Source organism: Lipotes vexillifer, unplaced genomic scaffold (genome assembly GCF_000442215.2).
Source record: "Lipotes vexillifer unplaced genomic scaffold, Lipotes_vexillifer_v1.1 scaffold496, whole genome shotgun sequence".
NCBI lineage: Eukaryota > Metazoa > Chordata > Mammalia > Artiodactyla > Lipotidae > Lipotes > Lipotes vexillifer.
Window position 1 is genome coordinate 7,179,508 of NW_006786690.1, and position 14,544 is coordinate 7,194,051.

General features: G+C 42.2%; 1 protein-coding gene across 1 annotated transcript in view; it reads right to left on the reverse strand.

Annotated features, from left to right (window-relative positions):
• The window catches only part of MICOS10 (mitochondrial contact site and cristae organizing system subunit 10), a 35,442-nt gene that overhangs the window by 3,009 nt on the left and 17,889 nt on the right, over positions 1-14,544 (reverse strand). The gene's annotated exons all lie outside the window — the stretch shown is intronic.

Here is a 14,544-nt window from a genome sequence, read left to right on the forward strand (position 1 = left end):
CAGCAGGAAGCTCCCCTTGTCATTTCAGCACTTTGAGTGATGGCTACTTTTTGAGGAAGATGGAAAGGAGTGATCCAGAACAGTTGCCAAGGTTGTCACAAGTCAAACACAAGTCAGAGTGTCCAGACAGAGGGAAAGCACCTCCTCAAATGTGAAGACTAATCCCCTCTCCTCATTTTATTCATAGGGCATTTTTAACCACTATCTTTCAAAATAAAAGAACAAATGCAAGCCTCTTTTAATGATCTGGCAGAAAAAAAAATTTTTAATACCTAATTTTAAATCAAACTTCATAGGAACATAAGCTTGGGCTTAAAAAAAAAACAAAAAAAAGGTTAAATTCTCATTTTGACCAATATCTCTCAAACCTTGGTCACTGCTACAGTCATAATTTTTGCTAATGCGTACTTCATCTGCACACTTATTTTCTTTGAAAAAACCATCAATGTATGTATTTAATTATATAAATTCAACCTCAACTTAAATAATATTGGTATAATCATAGATTTGAGTGCTAGCTATATTTTTTTCATAAGGTGTGTTACAATGAATGTAGAACCATTAAAATAAAAACATTTACCTGTGGTACTACTTTAGGGAAAAAAATCATCTCACATACTGTAGAGATACATGTCCCAAACTTTGAGATAAACTTATTTTTCCATTATCAAAAAAGTAAGTTATACATGCCAAGGAAGACAGCTAAGATCTGATTTTTTTTTTCCCCAGACTTGACAGATTAATTGTTTTCAGACTCTTCAGAGTATTCTGATACTCTTTACTAAGTGTCTGCTCCATGGTCCAACAGAGACCCTGACCAACCTCTTTACAATTAAGCACCACATAAAAGTCCCAATTCTCACTTGCCTTAATGGTTTTCAAATATGTGCTGTTGAAATTCCAAGAGCTTCTTTCCTGTCTAACCATGAATTTAGGCTACTGCAGTGTGAACATTCAAAGTACTCCTCAGTCAGCAAACCTGACCTTTCTGCTCCAAACACAGAGAACTTCGTCTTGAGCAAACAAGCTAATCCACACCTTTTTTGCTTCACCTATGCAACAATCCAGCTGATGCTGGCCTCAAGAAAGTGTTTATACTATTATCCAGAATGATTTCTGATAATTTTCTCTTACCGTCTATAGGTGGCCATGATGTGTTTCCTTCCTATGACTATATCCTATACAAATATGAATTTTAATTAAAAATCATTACTTTGTACTGTCCAATAGACCCTGCATTAGGTACTGGTGCCCAACTTTAAAATGCAACATTTGAAGATCACTCATGTCATCCCAATCTCTATGTAATTTAATAAAATGATGCAAAACTCGTCAGTTTACAGACCACAACAGTTAACCTATTCAAGGCTGATATAAAGAGAAGGAAAAGGAACAAACATCAGTATTTCCCATAAGTACCCAACATTCCGTCCCTACTCTACCAAAAAAAAAAAAAAAAAATTATCTTTTAAACCAAACAACACCCTGATATGGTATTACCCCCAGTTTCCAGATGCAGAAAATAACTTGCTCAAGGACATGCTCAGTTAGTGGAAGAGCAATGAACTGGGCCCAAGTCTGTCAGACTCCAAAGCCACTATTACCCACTATGTCCTGACACTGGATTCCCCTACAACTTCAAGCCCTAAACAATCACTACCTCCAAGGGAAATTGGAGTGTCAAGATTTCTACTGCCAATGAAGTAGGATACAGCCAAAAACCAAATTGTGCTTCCTATGCAACAGCCCAGAATGCTAGGCAACCAGGGTAGTAACAAGTCTGCACAAGGCCAGATGGGCTTGTTCCAATTCATTCCCAGACTAATCCTACAGCACATGTCACAGACACAAGTCTACCTGGTAGGTGTGATTCAAGAACTTCAGGGAAATGGCAACTATCACGATCGATACTCCTCAGCAAGAATCTGCTGTTGCTTGGTTTATAAAATGGCACAGGATTCAATTTCAAAGCAACTTGTTTCACCCCCTTGCAGCTGGAAGATGAGTAAGACAGTAAATTGGTACTAGAAAATGAGGTAAAGAATTTGGACTGGCCTACAGATTTCAAACCAGGCAATGGGATAGGGAGTTAGGCCAGTAAAAACATCATGGCTTACAATCAGAGCTTTTGGTCTTCTCCATCTGGAAGGCAATTTTTTGGCAAACAAATCAAAAGCCCAAAAGGAAAATATTTCAGCATTTTTCTTGTCCCTCTGATTCCATGCCTGTCTCTCCTATTTTCCCCCAAGGAAAGAAAGCTCTCTGATGCTCAACTTTTCCTAACAGTAGACCAAGAACGATGCTAAACCCACTGCTACCAGTATCACTCAACCACAAAGAGGAGAAATGCTTCAACATCAACCAGTACAGAGCAGAAAATCTTCCCTCTCTAGACTTCATTTAAGTTCAGGTATATGCCTGACCACCCAGTTTTGCTCCGATTAAAGGCATTTACCTGCAAGTATAAATATGAGATCAAAATTACAGTTCAGACTAGCCCAAAGATGGAGTGTACTCTACAGTCTTAGTTAAATTGGGCTACGACATCTTCAATTCCTATGAGACTTTTCTTCTCCACTTCTATACTTTTAAGACACAAAATATCAAGTCTGTTCTCTTCAGAAAAAATAATATGAAAAATGATGTTAAAATGCCAATGTGTTACTTTAAGTTAGCTACCTCGGTTATTTAAGAGATAAACAGTGGTGGAACTGCTGATGAGTTTTACAGGTTCAAGTTCTCACATGCTCAATTTTCTTTTAAAAGGCAACATGTTGCTTCAAAGAAAGTCCCACCTGATTAGGGGACACCAACTCTGCAGCTGTTTCCACTAAAGATTGGCACCTCTAGGCCAGGTTTAAACTTCATAACAATAAAACATGAAAGGTTTGTCTTACAATGAAAACAAACCAACATGGAAAAGAGAAGAGTTTTCTCTGCCTTTGGCCACTTTTTTTTGTTGTTGCATGACAGGTTCTCTTAGAAGAAAAAGCCAAAGAAAAAAGTACAAAGCATTTTTCACCTTCCCTGGAAGCAAATATTTAACTATGAATAAAATTTATATAACTCTGCCTCCCCTTTTAAGCCTGTTCTTTTGGCCCATGATGTCTGGAATGACAAATAACCCTAAAGTAAAGAAATGCCTGATTGTAGGTACACATCTTCCTAATGGCAAAGTCCACCAAGGGGGGTGGGGAGCAAGGCAAAGAAGCCAAAAAAACAACAAAAAAAAAACCCACCCCATAACAGAGAAGCCTTATGGAATTGACATTAGGCAGGAAGCCCATGCTCTGAAACCATTTCTTCTGGAAAGGAAAAAGAATTGGCACAAATTCTTTCAAAAAGAAATTTCTCTGAATCAATCTAACCCTGCACTTTAGGGCATGCTTAGTGCCCAAAAGGACATCATAAAACCAGCTAGTAGATAAACACACATTTTTAGAAAGAAGCCATTCCTTAACAATTCATCTGATACTATTTTAGTAACAAAACAACAAAGAACTTGCTCCACTAACTACATAAAAAATACTGCCTCATCACATCCCCAAGTGGAGTTTATAACAAATTTAAAAGAATAACAACCAACAGCAGGATACTAGTGTATGCCCTAAGCCACACTTTGTGTGGGGGTGGGCGGAACTATGCTGATGGCCATCACTGTGACATATGGACCATTTCTAGTTAATCAATGCAACTTTTAGAAAAGTCTTTGCTCTTACCATGCCATATATCATAAAGCTTGACTTCACTGAAATTACTGAGAAAGCAAACATAATCAGCAAGAATTAAGAAGCAGGCTACATAATCTGACTGCAGTCCTGGGGTAGAAATTTACTTTGAATTTTTGGGGGGGCCGCACCGGACGGCATGCAGGATCTTAGTGCCCTGACCGGGGATCAAACCCGGGCCCCCTGCAGTGGAAGCCCGGAGTCTTAAGCACTGGACCGCCAGCGAAGTCCCAGCAGTGTACTTTGGATACCAGTCCCTAAGCAGAGCAAGCTGGAGCAACAAAGGTTCCTGCGGAATCAACTCTGTAGAAGTTGCAGTTGCCAATGGACTTTCAACTGAGGAAGAATAACTAACTCACTGTTGGGAGACGCATAAAAAAATCCTTAGAAAGTCACTTAGGGAACATTTCTACAAAAGACTGATCATAGGGGAAAGAAGACCATAGACCCACTTTATTTATCAATAATTGATTATATAATTAAGATCTCACTCCAGCTTATAGTTAACATTTTAAACAAAGCTCCTAAATTCATAAGTCTAATGTGTAGTTATCAATGCTAAATTTTCATCTGCATCTAAAAATTAAAATTGCAAAGCAACTCCATTTTAATTTTATAATCTAACAAGATATATGAGCAAAAACTTAACTACCATATTCAACTGGCAGTTTATGAATATGAGAAACTACAGGAATTACAAGCAAGTTTTCAAGATGCTAGGAGCCATGGGCCAAACAACTTTATTCTTAAATGTCTGAAAGAAAAGATACAGCTTCCAAAAAACGAGAGATTTACTCTCCCATTGAGTGGGATGGCAAGAGCACTGATGCTGTCACGAGACAGGCCCAGTTCAGACCACTGGGCCATCCTCACCAGCCAGCTCTCTGACCTTAGGTCAGTGCTTTAACCTTGCCCGCCCTCAACATGCTCATCTGTAGAGTGAAAACCATCTCCTAGGGTTGCTGTATTAGGAAAAGGTAAAGGTATCTGCAGTGTCTGACACAGACTTCAATAAAAAGTAGTAAGTTCTGCTACCTTGCTAAAAAAAACTCAAAAGATCTCAAAACTGTAAGGTACTAGTTAAATCCTCTACTAAAACACAACTCCCTGGCTTGTGGAGGATCACACTGTGGGTGAACCACAGCTGAAAATCAGAATCTATTTTTCCCACTCTTTGCATAGTTGACTTTATTTCATAGGCATTAGCAACTGTTTATAGAAATACATCAGGTTTTGCTACGTTTTTTAAAAAATAGGGGATTCCTTCAGACTCACTGCTGAACTAGAACATTTTGCTTTAAAATATAATAAAGATTTTCCTAGAGCTGTCTTGTGTTTAATAAAACTATATTTATGCTTTGAACATGGATTAATATGAAACTGGCCTATTTAGAATGGGTGTGCTTTCCTGTTCAATCATGTTTCTATCAACACTATTAAACAATCATCAAATGCATTTGTTGTGACAGACAAACAAGAACGTGCTTTTATAGAAAAGTACCCTTGGGACTGAGTTTGGTGAGAATTACATTTCCAAGAAACATTCCTGATTTATGAAAGATGCTCAGGGCCCAATTTATGAGGGGGAAAAAAATAGTTTTAAGTCAACTCCAAACTGTGTTATTTAATCCTTTGAGGCAAAGACAGATTGTCCCAGGTGTCCATGTGTAAATGCCAAGTCATGTGAATTAACCAAGAAAGTGTGCCAGACCAAAGGCCCAGAGATGGTAAATGTGGTCTGTGTTAATCAGCTTCTCACAAGTCAACATTGCTGCAGGGAATGTAGGAAATAGACTAAGAAGGTGGCTATTTTACAAGACCTTAACCTTCCTGTTGCCTATCGGACAAGACAGAGGCTGAAACATCTGTAGGAATTTCTAGGGTGGACATCAAATACCAGGATTCTGATCAGAACAAGTAAAGCAGTCAGCAGAAAGCAGTAAAGATAGGGAAGGTAAATGTGGAAGTCATTACTTGTGTGCTCTGCTTGAAGAAAAGCCAAACTCACAAAAAGGGTCCTTTTAAATGAGTGCATATAGCACATAATCTAGCTTTCAGAATTCTGACAGTTGTACAACTTTCCAAGAATGAAAAAAAGAAACATGGCTGTACACATTTTACTAAAATATAGTTAGTTAATTCACATGTGGGCATAGTATGTAGGAAAATGTGAAGACGCTCTGAAGATTAATTATTAGAGGGACATTGAAAAATGCAGAATTATTAAGTTTCCATACACACAATAAAAGATGCCATGTGTTACATTTATGGGGGGAGGGCGATTTGGAGGTACTAACATTTATAGAGTGGCAGGCACTGTACTACCTTTTCTATATATTATTTCATTTGATCTACAGAACCACCTATGAGGTGTACTATGATCTTGTCTTACAGAAGAGGAAACAATGTAAAGGGGTTAAGTGACTTACCCAAGTACACACAACTAAAAAGGGGAATTCAAACCCAAGCTGTCTGAATACAAAATCATGGCTCTTCCCTATCCGCAGAGATAAACCTCAGGGAGAGGTCAGGAGAGCAGCAGGGAGACTACACTATTGTTACATGACACAAAGTGTTTTTCTGGGTTTTCTGGACTGTAGTGCTCTGCATGGGTAATTTATGACTATGTGACTCTTCAATCCCTCAAGAAAACAACAGAAACCACAGATGTTTGACTTATCAAGAGTGATAACAAGGGCTTCCCTGGTGGCGCAGTGGTTGAGAGTCCGCCTGCCGATGCAGGGGATACGGGTTCGTGCCCCGGTCTGGGAGGATCCCACGTGCTGTGGAGCGGCTGGGCCCGTGAGCCATGGCCGTTGAGCCTGCTCGTCCGGAGCCTGTGCTCCACAATGGGAGCGGCCACAACAGTGAGAGGCCCACATACGGCAAAAAAAAAAAAAAAAAAAAAAGAGTGATAACAAAACCCTGAAATGACTTAGAATCAATGAGAAACAGTCAACAAGTCAAGCTGGGATGTACTTCCCTCTGTGCACTGGCTAGAGATAAAATGAATTCAAACTGTTCAAAAGGGACAGCTGAACAGTATTCAACTGGTATTTTCCAGCAAGTCCCTTCCCTCTCAATACCTCCAGCCCCTCCTCATCAATATCAGTAACTGGATTCTCATCTTTGTGAAAGTAAATATAAGAATCAGGGGGCTTCCCTGGTGGCGCAGTGGTTGAGAGTCCGCCTGCCGATGCAGGGGACACGGGTTCGTGCCCCGGTCCGGGAGGATCCCACATGCCGCAGAACGGCTGGGTCCGTGAGCCATGGCCACTGAGCCTGCGCGTCCGGAGCCTGTGCTCTGCAACGGGAGAGGCCACAACAGTGAGAGGCCCACATACCGCAAAAAAAGAATCAGGGATTCGTTATACCCTATGTATACATCATTATAGCTATTACGTTGTTGCCTATTCCTGATTCAAATGAAAAACCAATGGAGAAACAAGAACCAATGGTTTCTTTTCCTTATACATTTACTTGATCTATATTTATTAGCATTTATTAAGTAGAAGGCACTGGGGATAAATTTCTTTCCTCTTGGAGCACATCACTAGAGTATGTAGTGTTTATTCTTCAAAAAGTGGGAAATGTTACCCAGTGGTTACACGTCAGTTATAGGGTTATGTGGACTTGGGGGTAACATAGGTTAAACATGATTGAGAATACTGATTAGGTATGTGGTATGTCTCAGTCTCTGGACAAATTATGTACCTTCTCTAGTCGTCAGTTTCTTTGTATAGAAAAACAGGAATACTAATATTGCCTAGCCCTGACTGGGGAATAGCAAGGATGAAACAATATAAAATGTGTAAAAAGCTTGGAAAAACAGTGCATTGCACACAGTAATTGTAATTGCCTTCTTTTGCCACAAAAAGCATTTCAAGAACAAATATTTACTGAGCACTGAAGGGCAAGAGTACTGGGTTCAACAAGGGTCAGAAATAAATAAGACAGTCTCTTCCCTGGGGAGCTTGGGATCAAGAAGGAATAACAAGTCAGGTATCCAGAAAACTGAACAAAAGCAGATCCTTGGTGCCGGAAAAGGGACAGTGTTCTGCTGGCCGACAGGAAGGTGGGAACACATTTAGCAGAGTTTTTGTTTTTGTTTTTTTTTAATCTTCAAGAGAGAAGTGGCATTTGAGTTGTCTTAAATGATAGACTTTTAACAGCCAGAGTTGGGGAGGGGGGTGGCGCACCCCACCCAGAGGCCGCAGAGAAGCAGGGCTTGTGCAGGGAAATGGGAGTGGGGGCAGTCTAGGCGTGTCTCTGAGAGCAGGAGACAAGGCTAGAAAGGGACGGGGGCCTCTGAAGGCACCAGAAGCTGGACCAAGCAGTCTGCACAGCACTTAATTCAGGAGGCAGGGGCTTCCCTGAAGAGTTTTTAGAAAGGCATAACATGACTGAAGCTGTGCTTTAGGAAGATTCAGCTGACTAAGGTGTGTAGGATTACTTGGAAAAGAAGAGACATTTTGCTGGCAGAATTTACAGGACCTAAGAACTGATTAAGTGTGTGTATGTGTATCTGGGGTTTTGGGGGGAGGGGGGGTGCAGTGGGGAAGAAAATGCTGAGAACTTCTACCTGGATAATTATAAAAATATTGGTGATGGGGCTTCCCTGGTGGCACAGTGGTTGAGAATCCGCTTCCCAATGCAGGGGACACAGGTTCGAGCCCGGGTCCAGGAAGACCCCAATGTCGCAGAGCAACTAAGCCCGTGCACAACAACTACTGAGCCTGTGCCCTAGAGCCTGCGAGCCACAACTACTGAGCCCGCGCACCTAGAGCCCGTGCTCCACAACAAGAGAGGCCACTGCAATGAGAAGCCTGCGCACCACAACGAAGAGTAGCTCCCGCTCGCCGCAACTAGAGAAAGCCCACGCGCAGCAACAAAGACCCAACGCAGCCATAAATAAATAAATAAATAAATAAATAAATAAAAATAAATAAATAAACATTGGTGCTATTTAAAAGTCATCAAATAACCTTTTAATACCAAACTCTCTTAACAAATCTAAAATATAATTTGATTTATAAAAATGCAACATCTGCAATGTTTTCATGAACAGCAAATAACATCACATAAAGTGAAGAGCATCTGCTAAGCACTAATACTTCAGGATTAAATTACCTTATTACATCTTCACAATAAACTTCTCTTATTAGCCCCATTTTACAGACCAAGAAACTGAGACACAGAAAGGTTAAGTAACTTGCCTCAGGTCACATGTCTGGGATTTGAACCCAGGCAGTCTGACTCCAGAGGCCTCGTCTTTGGTCACCATGTTAACCCTGCCACCAGTGTGGCCTCCTCACAGATATACAAAGTTATTATAATCAACCTGACTTACCAAAGGAAACTAAATACCTTCCAAAATTCATCCTAGCCAACACTATGTGTGGGCATTTCCTTCATTACACAAACTGAGCACCCACTGTGTGCCAAGCACTATGCTAGGCCCCAGGAAATAAGGTTCTGCACTCAGTAAGTTCATTATTTAGTGTTAGAGCCTACTGATAATTAGAAACTCGAAGTACAAGGAACAATGACAGAAACAGGATGTGCTAGACGCACTGAGAAGGGCACGCAAACCATCTTGGAGGGTTAGAGAAGGGGGCAGGAGAGAAGGGGACGAGAGAAACGCGCTACAAGGAGCTCCCGGTCACTAAATTACCAAGTATGCAGTGGGAGATAAAGCCAGTCAGTCTCCTATGGCAAACTAAGGATCTTGGCCTCTATTACAAGCAGTAGGGAAGCAGTGGCAGAAATTAAGCAGGGAAACAACATATCAGATGTGTACTTTACAACAGCCCACTCACAGCAACGAGGACAGATTTGAAGAAGGCTCCATCCAACATGGAGACACCAGTTAGGAGGAAGCCATTGCAGTAGGCCAGGCGGGAGCTAGGTCCACACTTCTGATTCTCCCTTCTCTGCTATCTGACTGAAAAATGTGACCCTACATACTTTGATCTCTCCTCAACACCACACTCCCCCCACCCCCTGCCTTTGTGTACTCCATGCCTAGCAGAAATGCGAGACGGTACTAAACGGTAAGCAGGACAGGTTAAAGCACGACTCTGACCAGGGATTAGGAATTTCTGAGGAGTGGGAGTGACCACACTTTATGATGATTCTTAGATAAGGGATGCTTAGGTAAAGATATAGTCATGGACAGAGATGCAGAGATGGAAAAGGGGGTCAAATATTTTAAAAATATACCAATGGTTTTGCAATTAAGGTAGTGTTGGTGCAAATGGTGACTATCCCAGACCAGCATTCACAAAAGTGTGGGGATGGCTTGCCTGAATTTCGGGGACCTCTGTGAGCAAGCAACTTTTTCTTTGCTGTTCAAATCTGGCTCTCAGGCCTCCCTGGTGGCGCCGTGGTTAAAAGTCCGCCTGCCAATGGAGGGGACACGGGTTCAAGCCCTGATCCGGGAAGATCCCACACGCCGCGAAAACAACTAAGCCTGTGTGCCACAACTACTGAGCCTGCGCTCTAGAGCCCATGCACTACAACTAATGAGCCTGCGAGCCACAACTACCGAAGCCCACGCACCAGGAGCCCGTGCTCTGCAACCAGAGAAGCCACCGCAATGAGAAGCCCACGCACTGCAACCAAGAGTAGCCCCCGCTCGCCGCAACTAGAGAAAGCCCGCACGCAGCAACGAAGACCCAGCACAGCCAAAATTAAATAAAATAAATTAAGATTTTAAATTAATTAATTTAATTTAAATGTCTTCTTAAAAATGTGGCTCTCATAAGGTGCCCAAGACTATGAGGTTTAGGAAACAGCACCCAGCTGACTTTCTATTACAGTAGCATTCTACAGTCATTCTTTCTTTTTCTGTTTTTTAAAATGTATTTATTTATGGCTGCATTGGGTCTTCATTGCTGTGCGCGAGCTTTCTCTAGTTGCAGCGAGCGGAGGCTACTCTTCGTTGCAGTGAGCAGGCTTCTCATTGCGGTGGCTTCTCTTGTTGTGGAGCACAGGCGGTAAGCGCACGGGCTTCAGTAGTTGTGGCTCGCGGGCTCTAGAGTGCAGGCTCAGTAGTTTGTGGCTCACAGGCTTAGTTGCTCTGCGGCATGTGGGATCCTCCTGGACCAGGACTCGAACCCGTGTCCCCTGCATTGGCAGGCGGATTCTTTTTTTGTTTGTTTTTTTTTTGGTTTTGTTTTTTTGTGGTACGCAGGCCTCTCACTGTTGTGGCCTCTCCCGCTGCAGAGCACAGGCTCTGGACGCGCAGGCTCAGCGGCCATGGCTCACGGGCCCAGCCGCTCCACGGCATGTGGGATCCTCCCGGACCGGGGCACGAACCCTTGTCCCCTGCATTGGCAGGCGGATTCTTTTTTTGTTTGTTTTTTTTTGGTTTTGTTTTTTTGTGGACCGCAGGCCTCTCACTGTTGTGGCCTCTCCCGCTGCAGAGCACAGGCTCTGGACGCGCAGGCTCAGCGGCCATGGCTCACGGGCCCAGCCGCTCCACGGCATGTGGGATCCTCCCGGACCGGGGCACGAACCCTTGTCCCCTGCATCGGCAGGCGGACTCTCAACCACTGCGCCACCAGGGAAGCCCTGGCAGGCGGATTCTTAATCACTGTGCCACCAGGGAAGCCTACAGTCTTTCTTAAAGGCATAAGTACTCTACAAAGCCCCATAAATAAACCTCTCCAAATCCCTGGACTTGCATACATTAAGAAACCAAAAACTTAGTTTTCATACACTGAGTAAAGAAAAAACAAGTCTTCCAAAAGATAAGCTATGCACTGAAATAAAACGAACTTCAAGTTGCAACTGGAACAAGGGAAAAAAGGAATTTTTTCAATGGTCACAGCCAGTCTCTTCTGGGAAAACATAAGATTAGTAGCATTTATACTAATGTCAAGACAACATAAGATTAGAGCAGTAATATACTGTATTTTTGCTTCTAATCAGAGGGGGATATTATAAGCTCACATACAGGCTTATGCTGAAACGGTTAAAAAAAAAATTCCTACAACTCATGGACTTCAATGTAGTCATCTGAAATGATGCCAAGAAACTAGCAGTTTTCTTAGGACTACCTTCCTAGTAAAAAGTGAATTATGTTGCTCAAATCATTTGCTTCAGTTAATCATTTAAAATCTATCAAAAAGGAATTCTGAGTAGTTTATATGTGCAGGTTCTGACAAACAATCAGAAACATTTGTTTCTAACATTTGTCAAAATAAATTAGGTCTACAAATCCGTCAACAATTATGTTAGAGTGTTATAATAATTACAAATTATCCTAAGCATTCTAATGCAGGTTTAGGTTGGATAAAGAAAACAGAAGTAAAAGCAATGGATTTCAATTCCTCCCATATACACTATTAACTACTAATCAAATTCTACCTGAAGAAATACAAAATTGAAGCAACTTGGTCGTGGGTCTCTATTATTTTAAACAAGCACCTGGGCCACACTGCGATCTGCCCCCCCCATCTGCCCTCTCTCCCAGACACATCTCACTTGTACCATTTTTCTAAATGGCTCCCCATCCTCCATTAATATTGACCATATTTTCATATTCCATATTCTTCCAAAATGTTATTCTAAGTGGTATCCCCCCTTTCTTTAAACATGGAATGCTTCACGAATTTGTGTCATCCTTGCTCGGGGGCCATGCTAACCTTCGCTGTATCATTCCAATTTTTTTTAGTATATGTGCTGCAGAAGTGAACACACCTCTTTATCCTTTATTTCTTGTTCCTATCATGCTTTCTAAAAAGCATTTCAGGGACTTCCCTGGTGATCCAGGGGTTAAGAATCCGCCTTCCAATGCAGGGGACGCGGGTTCAATCCCTGCTCAGGGAACTAAGATCCCACATGCCACAGGGCAACTAAGCTCACATGCCACAACTAGAGAGCCCACGTGCCGCAACTACAGAGCCCACGTGCTCTGGAGCCCGTGCCACAAAACTAGAGAGAAGCCCTTGCGCCGCAACAAAAGATCCCAAGTGCCCCAACTAAGACCCAATGCAGCCAAAAATAAATAAATAAATAATTTTTAAAATAAATAAAAAGCATTTCAAATTCACTTTCTCCACTTCTTTTAAAAATGACAAGTTAAATTGTTAATAATCATTCTCTAGATTCCAATGGACTTTCACTTTAAGTAATACAGTTCTTTTTTTTTTTACAAGTATGTATTTAGTCAAAAAAAAAAGACCTAAAAATTATAAGCTATGCTTTCTTTAAAGTCATTCTAGGGAACTCCCTGGCAGTCCAGTGGTTAGGACTCCGCGATTTCACTGCTGAGGGCGCAGGTTCAATCTCTGGTCAGGGAACTAGGATCCCAGAAGCCATGCGGTGTGGCCAAATTAAAAAAAAAAAAAAGTCATTCTAATTATCCTGTTTGTTTCTTTTTTTTTTTTCCACTTCATTTCCCATTATGTTTGTTGCTGAAAGAGTCTGTGTGTACAGATGTACTATATGTATGAATATTCAACGCTGTGTTGGGTGAGTGTAGTCTGGCAGGGCTGTGGCAGGGGAGTCGTAAAGAATGAGAAGTCTAGAGAAGTTACATTTGTCATGGGCAGGATTTCTCAACCTTGACTGCTGACATTTGGGGCTGGTACTCCTTTGTCGTGGGTGCTGTTGTTTTAGCGGCATCCCTGTCCACGACCCACCAGATGTCAGTACCCCCACTCCCCCATCCCCCAGTATGGCAACCATACATGGCACCAAACATTGCCAAATGTCCCTGGGGGTGAGGGGGTACTTCACCCCCAGTCTAGGGGTTTACAGTTTATAAAATACTTTCACAATCATTAGGTTATTATCTAAACCTGGGCTTCATCAAAACCATGTAGGGATTAGCATCCCAAATTTACAGAAGAGGAAACTGAGGCTCAAAGAAGCCAAAGACTGTCCCAAGCTCACTCGGCTCAAGGCCCACTCTTTCTTTTTTGGCTGCACCATGCCAAATGGTACACGACCAGGGATTGAACCCGGGCCACAGCAGTGAAAGCGCCGAGTCCCAACCACTAGACCACCAGGGAATTCCCAAGGCCGACTCTTCTTTCAATGTCCCACACACTGCTTTTCCAGCTGAAGGAGGTTAACACTGAAGGCCCTCAGTTTCCTCACCCTCACAGTGAGAGGCTGGACACAATTCCCTTCCTTCTTCCTCTTCTTTCTTTCAAAGCAGAAAGCCTTTCTTCCAGAGAAATCTTCTGTGAAAGCCCGTTACATTCAAAAGATAAACCTAAGCTGCTATTTGAGGAGTCCAAGTAGCAACCAGGCCCTGCCCTCCTGAACCCTGTACTTGTCCCCAGATGGGCCCCACAAACTCTAGGGCTCTATAGACCACATTTTGAAAACACGATAAACTCCCCTGTTTGTTGTAACATATAAGCTATATGATTCTAGATAGCCATTTCTCAGTTAGAAATGGTCTCTAGCTGAAATAGGAAGCAAACACATTCAACAGAAATGTTATCTTAAACCGAGATCCAAACTACGTTACTGACTGGTCAGTGGTAGGAGAATGAAGAGAGAGAGAGAGAGAGAGAGACAGAGAGAGAGAGAGAGAGAGAGAGAGAGAGAGAGAGTGTGTGTGTGTGCGCGCCCCAAGTGTGTGGAACCCCAGTGACTGGGTAAATCCAGGAGGAGTTGTAAAGCAGCAGTCTCGTGGACAAATCTATCCAATATCCAGCACAGAAAGAAACAGGTTCCAAACAAATCACTCTGTATGAACAGAACCTGGGAAACACATCTCGAATTCTCCAGACATCATTTTTCCAATCTGTTAAATCAAAGGGTTGAAATCACTGTTATCAGCCTTTTTCCCTAC